Here is a 9,234-nt window from a genome sequence, read left to right on the forward strand (position 1 = left end):
ACTAAAACCAGCCCTCGAGTTTCCCCGAGGTGGCGCTGCAATGGGCTCTAGTTTGGACCAACACTCAGAGGAGCACTGGCCCGGGGGGTTAAAATAAGATGACCCTTGAGTCTGCAGAACCCAAGGGAAAGAAAAAGGGCTAGGTGGCAAATGGTAAAACCAATGTTAGGCATTGCTGGAAAAGCTTTAATCAAGGCGAACTATCAAGGGGTTCCCATTATAACCCAACCGCGTAAGGAACGCAAAATCCGGGAACATAACACCGATATGACGGAAACTAGGGTGGCAAGAGTGGAACAAAACACTAGGCGAGAGGCCGAGCCTTCCACCCTTTATCAAGTATATAGATGCATTAAGATAACATAGCAATATAATGATATCCCAACAATTAAATAAAAGATGTTCCAACAAGGAACGACCTCCAATCTTCACCTGCAACTAGCAACGCTATAAGAGAGGCTGAGCAAAGCGGTAACATAGACAATCAACGGTTTGCTAGGACATGGTGGGTTAGAGGTTTGACATGGCAATTTGGGAGGCTTGCAAGCAAGTGGTAGGCATCGTAGCAATGGCATAGCAAAAGAGCGAGCAAACTAGCATAGCAAAGATAGTAGTGATTTCGAGGGTATGATGATCTTGCCTGAGATCCCGCAAGGAAGAAGAACGAGTCCATGAAGAAGACAAACGGACGTAGTCGAACGAATCCTCACAACACGATGTTACTGGAACCAACCTGAAGAAACAACACCGGAAAGGAGCAAACAACATAGTAAACAACCAACACATAACCAAGGCACGATGCACAATCGAGTATGATGCATGTCCGGTTTAATGAGGCATGGCATGGCAAAGTGCACAAACAATTCTACAAATTAAGTGGAGCTCAATATGCAACGAGTTGCATATTGAAGAAAAACACCACATGACTTATTTAGTTCCCTCTCGTTTAGGTACTCAACAATATTAAATGTTGTTAAACATGGCAAGAGGGTGAAGCAAATGAAAACTACCTATCTAGTCAAGGTTAAATGAGGCCGGAAGCAACGAACAACAAATCCGGAAACTCCTCATGTGCATATATTAGGTTCGGTACTGTTCTGCCCTAAACATTATTTTAGAGTTGTTAAACATGCAAGATGATGACACCATGTTAAACTAGGCAAAATTCCACCCCAATTACATATAAAGTTTATTAAATTTGGAGTTACGGTTATTTAGTTATGAATTAAAGCATTTTAACATGGCATAGGAGCAAATTTACACAAACAACATTTTAAACATTTTAAACATGGATGAAAATGACATATTATTAAACTAGACAAAATTCTGAGCAAGTTTCATATATAAATCATTTTAAACCGATGCACGAATTGTGAGTTATTATATGCATGAACATGAGGGTCTTTTCTTTAAAACTGCTGTCTCTGGAAAAAAATAGCTAAACTCGTAGAATTGGGAAAAAACATGGCACGGGCCGCATCTGTTCTCACCATGGGCCTTGCCCAGAACTGTGGAGAGGTAGCCAGGAGGGGCGCGCTGGGCTGGCGCGGTGTAGTAGAGGAGTGGCTGGGCCGGCCCACACGCGGTCAACGGGCAGGTGCGGATCGGGGACCTGCCGATCGAGTGAGGCGGCGGCGACTCCGGCGCTCCGCCGAGCAGGTGGCGGCGGGCCCGAGCGAAGGGCGTCGGAGGATGACGGATCCGGAGGTGGCGGCTCAGTTTTTGGGCGAATCCAGCGGCGGGAGGCGAGGGCGACGCCGAGGGAGCTCCGGCTCCAGCGAACTCCCATGGCGGCGGCGGTTCCTGTAGGGAGGTGACACTGGTGAGGAGCAGAGAGAGAGAAACAGAGGGAGAAGAAAGGAGAGGGGGCGCGGGGCAATGGCCTGGGTCGGAGGTGCTCGTCGGCGGCGAGGCTCCGGTGGCCGGCGAGTGCAAGACGGCGGCGATGGAGATCGGGCGCTGTCCGATCCAGGCGCGGGAGGTTGGAGGGGCTCGGGGCGAGCGGGATCCTTCGGCGGGCCACTTCTGGCCGAGCGGGCTGCGGCCGGGCCTGGAGGGCCGCGATGCGGTGGAGGGCACGGGGAGGCGACGTGGCGGCTTGCCACTGGCCATGGGTGGCGCTGAGTGGCGGCGCGGCCAATCAGAGAGCGCCAAGTGGCGGTGGAGGGGTGGCCGGCGCCGGAAATAGAGGAGAGGAGGTGGAAGGCGGCTGGCTCATGATTGGGGGCGCAGATTTCGAGGAGGAGGAAGGAGAAGGCCCAAAATAGCATGGAGGGGGGTCTATATGAGGCAGGAGGAGCTAGGGTTGGGGGTTTTAGTCCGTTCCGGAGCCGTTCGATCTCGATCGGACGACCCGGAGTGGAGGGGGGTTAGATAGGTGGGCTAGTGGGCTGTGAAGAGAGGTTGGGCTGAGATGAGAGGAGAGGAGTGCAGCCTGGCAACTGTTTCCGAAAACCGAAAACATCCGATGAAAAGACCGGCTATACTACCGCTATAGTTTAACGGTTGGGCTAACAAACGAACTCCGAATGCGATGAAACTTGGCAGGCGGTCTACCTACACTATAACAAGACTGCATGCCAACTCTCATCCCATTCCGAGAACATTTTCCAGCCACTTATAAAATAATATTTCGGACATGCCGCGGGCGCGTGCAAGTGTGTCTGGGCTCAGAACGGACAATGGACGGAACAAGGAGACCGGGACTGATGCAAGTTTTGAAAACATGATGATGCAATGCACATGATGACTTGACAAGATGCAACACGCAAGCGAATGACATGGCAACGACGGCGAATAACTGGACGACAACTGGCACATCGGTCTCGGGGCGTTACAACACTCCACCACTACGAGAGGATCTCGTCCCGAGATCTAGAATGGCACCGGAGGGAAAAACGGAAGAGAAAGAGAAGAGGTAAAACTAAGTTGCTTTTTTGACAAACGAGTTAGACCAAAGAACCTTGAAAAGGTTAAGCCATTTCGAGAAAAAAATACAAGGGAGATGAACAAAGTTGAAAACACCCCGTTAGGAAAGAGGAACAAGGAAGAACAAATTTGTATGACACTCCGGTTAAAACAAGATAGAGGGGAAAAGAATGGTATAATTTGGGAAGCACCTCGAGTGAAAATGGAAGGAACTGAACATGATCTTGACAACCAAGATGATGGGTTGAAGAAAACAACACGCAATGTCTCCGAAACAAAAGTAAGAATGGAATGGGATGAACGAAGGAAAACAAGATCTCGAGGTAGCATGCTTACAACAAAAGCTAGAATGGTGTTGTTGGAAAACCAACAACGAAAGGAATAAGCTTGATATGGTTTTATGGAATACATCTCAAATTAAGAGGTGATAACCTGCCACTCACGGGAAAAAGAATCGGATTGATAAGAACAAGGAGACGAGGAAGTATTTCACCGGGAGGATAAAGAAGAACTTGGGTCCTTTATAAGCGCCATACGTAGCAACAAACCTTAGGGAAGGCTTTAGGTGAAATATAACCCAAGATAATTCCAATGAAGAGATTGATGGATTTAAAATATCTCATTCTTGACAAGATGTGAATCATGAAGCATGAACTGAAATTATCAAGAATGACATAATACCACCTCCAATGATACGGAAGAAAGAATTGCACTCCGAATTACAATATGAAGAAAAGCTTGAACTTCTTAGGAAAGAATCTTGATGAAAAAAAAGTTGGAGAAGGAATTAAATCCTTGATGGACCATTATGTAGAACCTCCATGAAGAACTCCATTAAACAAAAGAATGATCAAACAGAAAGAAAGGGTAGTTGAAAACACAAGGTGGATCCTTGTAAAGATTTAGATAGATCTCCGTGATTACATAGTTGAAAAAGGTTGGAACCCCAGGAAAAGATAAAATGAAACAAATGAAACCGATAATTTGAAGGGCCTCCGGAGTAAAGAATTAATCATTAGGATGAAACAAGAATAAGAATTATGTTATGCGTATCCTTCAACAATTTAATTGCTGACAAGCAATGGATTTGGCATACTACTTATCCTCGTATCAAGGGTTAAGAGAGATATAACGTAAACTTGAGAAGGTCTTCAACGATCCACCGGTAGAATTGACAACGAATAAATTGATATGATGAAGAAGGAAGAGAACTCTTGAGCAAAACACCGTAAGAATTGAAAATGAACGAAGTAAAGATAAAGAACACCGGGAAGAATTAGCAAATGAACGAAGATGCTTGAGTGAATTTAGATCCATGAGAACGAATAGATCACAAGCTGATTAGAGGATATTTGATTGATGCACCGGCAAGATAGGAGAATGATAACTGACAGCTGAGAATGAATAAACCTGAATTGATGGACTCCGGATAATCAAACTGAGAAGACTCTTGAATTGCTCCGGATAGATGAAAAGAATTCTCACAACCGAAGACAATTATGAGATGATGGCAGCCGGCTAGAATCACGAATCTTTGAAGAGAATGAAGCAAGACTAAAGAGAAACTCTTCTTCGGTCTTCAAATGTTGAGAGTGACGACGAGAAACACCACCATGAATCGTTGATGCACTCCGAAATGAAAAAAATAGAAAAGGTTGAGCCAATGATGAAAAGAAATTGAAAGATCTTGGAGAAAAGCATTTGACTGATGATAATTCATTCTTACGTCAAACTTTAGAAAAGAATTTGAGAATAACTCCGGAAAATTAGAAGAGTCAGGTAAGATCCTGGGAAAAGACCTGTGGGTTAGGGCCCACTCAAAATAAACACCGTTGGAATGATTACTTGAAAGATATTGCACTGGTTGAATTAAATGACTTGAAAGAGATAACATCCTCGAAAGAGTTTGAATGAAAGCATAGTGGAAACACGAATCTTCGAGATATCTTGAGCACTCCGGAACAAATGAATAGCGAGAAGTGAATTATTATGAGGTGCACCGGAACGAGGAAAAAGGATATGATCAACACGAAAGCTTGAGTTCAGTCCACCGGAGAAGAAAAGAGCAAATAATGATGAACTTGAAGCTCCATTAGGATCTTCATGAGAATCACCGGATAAGAACATGAAGGAAAAATAATGGAGAGGCTTCTCATCAATAAGATGATACTAGATTAAGAAATCTGAGTCGTCGAAGAAAAAGGGTGGGTGGGCGGGAAAACAAAGACAACTTGGAACGGATGAAACAAACACCGTTGAGAAGAACTGATACTTGATCTTGCGGATGTTGAAAAGATTGGATCCACTTGAAGAGAAACACGCCGGTGAAAAAGGATTGACATGACAATCTCGATTATCATGAAGGATTGGTATTCACATCGGAGTATGAAAACACCATTTGGGGAAGGTATGGAATCAACACTTGACATTGAAGCAACTCGAATACCACAAATCAAAACAAAAACAATGGGTTGGCTTGCGGAATAAGCCGGAACAAACATATGATAGAGATTTCATCCGAAGTTTTCGTGGTGGGGCCTACACGGGCTCGATCGTACAGCACCATCATGTACAAGGCAGTGCACATGACATACGAAGTGTCCCCGAGTCGGCATAGCCAAGGACTCTTTAAGACACAACGAGACCACTATAAAACCGACCGTGAATAGGCGAACCACTAGACGTCGAACCCCAATTTCATATCATACATCTGCCGGAAAGATATCCTAAGAGCTACTTGAATTCCCACATATAAACTCCCGAACCTTTCCGGTTATGCAATCAGGTGTTGGGGATACAGGGGAAGCATAATATCTCACCCAAACTAGCAAATCCTACATCCAGCTGTATCCATCCTTCAACACATAACCAAGAAACCTTCGGAAACCATCTACCTCAACCTTCGAAAAGCATCCGTTATACAAGTTATGGCGATACTCCCGAACTCCCGCCCCAGTACTGGGTGGCGTCGAGGTTATCTCACCAACGAACTGCATAAAAGAGATTTTCGATGTCGGCGTACTAGACTCAGGTATTCCAGAATTGCAACGATAAAATTATGATGACAACACCTTAGAGCTCAACTCCCCGGGACACTTCCACTAAACCCCTGACAGGAGGCACCAAGTCAATGTTCTCATCATAAAACCATCGGAATGATTCCAAGATACCCGCGTGATCCTAAAAAAATTAGTGAAATTTGAGAAGAGAATAGTCAAAACTATACGTCAGGATGCCTTACCAGAGCGATGAGGAGACTGGGAAGTAAAAAGAATTCCTAAACTCTCCGATATATAATTCCTAAAAGACTCAAAACATTTTTCTAGACACAACTCGGCCGCTAAAACGAACAAGCAATGGGGCTCCTAAGGTCGGGGAAGGCTCTGATTACCAACTTATAAGACCCTCGATGCGACTATAGCTCCCACATGTCGAGGCACGACTTAGAGACATAATCGCATTGAAGGCATATGTTGCAAGTTGGGCAATCTTCACAAACATCCCATGTAATGTAATAATAAAAGGGGAGATAACATAGTTGGCTTACACTCGCCACGTCAATCAAGTACATAAATAACATTACATCATCCAAACACTCAAGGCCCGACTACGGCGCCAAAATAAAAGAGAACCCAACATGCGACAACGGTCCCGTTCACCCCCAACTGGGCACCACTACTGATCATCGGGAAAGGAAACATAGTATCGTTGAGAGTCTTCGTCGAACTCCCACTTGAGCTCATACGCGTCTCCTGGAGCGGAATCATCAGGCCCTGCATCTGGTGTAATAGTAATCTGTGAGCCACAGGGACTCAGCAATCTCGCACCCTCGCGATCAAGACTATTTAAGCTTATAGGTAAGGCAAGGTAAAATATGAGTGGAGCTGCAGCAAGCGACTAGCAAGTATGGTGGCTAACTTATTTGCAAAAGAGAGCGAGAAGAGGAGGCAAAGCACGAGCGAGAAACTAGAGAGAAACCTGCGCAAACATTACTCCAACACCGTGTCCACTTTCCGGACTCCGCCGAGAAGAGGCCATCACGGTAACACACTCGGTTGATTCATTTTAGTTAAGTTAAGGTTCAAGTTATCTACAACCGGACATTAACAAATTCCCATCTGCCCATAACCGCGGGCACGGCTTTCGAAAGTTCAATCCCTGCAGGGGAGTCCCAACTTAGCCCATGACAAGCTCTCACGGTCAATGAAGGAATAGACCTCCTCCCAAGACGTTCCGATCAGACTCGGTATCTCGGTAACTCAAGACACTTCGACAGGTTAAAACAAGACCAGTAAACCGCCCGAATGTGCCGACAAATCCCGATAGGAGCTGCACATATCTCTTTCTCAGGGCACACTCAGATAAGCAATCCGTACAACTAAAACCAGCCCTCGAGTTTCCCCGAGGTGGCGCTGCAAGGGGCTCTAGTTTGTACCAACACTCAGAGGAGCACTGGCCCGGGGGGGTTAAAAGAAGATGACCCTTGAGTCTGCAGAACCCAAGGGAAAGAAAAAGGCTAGGTGGCAAATGGTAAAACCAATGTTGGGCATTGCTGGAAAAGCTTTAATCAAGGCGAACTATCAAGGGGTTCCCATTATAACCAAACCGCGTAAGGAACGCAAAATCCGGGAACATAACACCGATACGACGGAAACTAGGGCGGCAAGAGTGGAACAAAACACTAGGCGAGAGGCCGAGCCTTCCACCCTTTACCAAGTATATAGATGCATTAAGATAACATAGCAATATAATGATATCCCAACAATTAAATAAAAGATGTTCCAACAAGGAACGGCCTCCAATCTTCACCTGCAACTAGCAACGCTATAAGAGAGGCTGAGCAAAGCGGTAACATAGCCAATCAACGGTTTGCTAGGACATGGTGGGTTAGAGGTTTGACATGGCAATTTGGGAGGCTTCCAAGCAAGTGGTAGGCATCATAGCAATGGCATAGCAAAAGAGCGAGCAAACTAGCATAGCAAAGATAGTAGTGATTTCGAGGTTATGATCATCTTGCCTGAGATCCCGCAAGGAAGAAGAACGAGTCCATGAAGAAGACAAACGGACGTAGTCGAACGAATCCTCACAACACGACGTTACCGGAACCAACCCGAAGAAACAACACCGGAAAGGAGCAAACAACATAGTAAACAACCAACACATAACCAAGGCATGATGCACAATCGAGTATGATGCATGTCCGGTTTAATGAGGCATGGCATGGCAAAGTGCACAAACAATTCTACAAATTAAGTGGAGCTCAATATGCAACGAGTTGCATATTGAAGAAAAACACCACATGACTTATTTAGTTCCCTCTCGTTTAGGTACTCAACAATATTAAATGTTGTTAAACATGGCAAGAGGGTGAAGCAAATGAAAACTACCTATCTAGTCAAGGTTAAATGAGGCCGGAAGCAACGAACAACAAATCCGGAAACTCCTCATGTGCATATATTAGGTTCGGTACTGTTCTGCCATAAACATTATTTTAGAGTTGTTAAACATGCAAGATGATGCCACCATGTTAAACTAGGCAAAATTCCACCCCAATTACATATAAAGTTTATTAAATTCGGAGTTACGGTTATTTAGTTATGAATTAAAGCATTTTAACATGGCATAGGAGCAAATTTACACAAACAACATTTTAAACATTTTAAACATGGATGAAAATGACATATTATTAAACTAGACAAAATTCTGAGCAAGTTTCATATATAAATCATTTTAAACCGATGCACGAATTGTGAGTTATTATATGCATGAACATGAGGGTCTTTTCTGTAAAACTGCTGTCTCTGGAAAAAAAATAGCTAAACTCGTAGAATTGGGAAAAAACATGGCACGGGCCGCATCTGTTCTCACCATGGGCCTTGCCCAGAACTGTGGAGAGGTAGCCAGGAGGGGCGCGCTGGGCTGGCGCGGTGTAGTAGAGGAGTGGCTGGGCCTGGCTGGAGAGATGGGCCGGCCCACACGCGGTCAACGGGCAGGTGCGGATCGGGGACCTCCCGATCGAGTGAGGCGGCGGCGACTCCGGCGCTCCGCCGAGCAGGTGGCGGCGGGCCCGAGCGAAGGGCGTCGGAGGATGACGGATCCGGAGGTGGCGGCTCAGTTTTTGGGCGAATCCAGTGGCGGGAGGCGAGGGCGACGCCGAGGGAGCTCCGGCTCCAGCAAACTCCCATGGCGGCGGCGGTTCCTGCAGGGAGGCGACACTGGTGAGGAGCAGAGAGAGAGAAACGGAGGGAGAAGAAAGGAGAGGGGGCTCGGGGCAATGGCCTGGGTCGGAGGTGCTTGTCGGCGGCG

The sequence above is a fragment of the Triticum dicoccoides genome, chromosome 7A, assembly GCF_002162155.2.
Source record: "Triticum dicoccoides isolate Atlit2015 ecotype Zavitan chromosome 7A, WEW_v2.0, whole genome shotgun sequence".
NCBI classification, from domain to species: Eukaryota; Viridiplantae; Streptophyta; class Magnoliopsida; order Poales; family Poaceae; genus Triticum; species Triticum dicoccoides.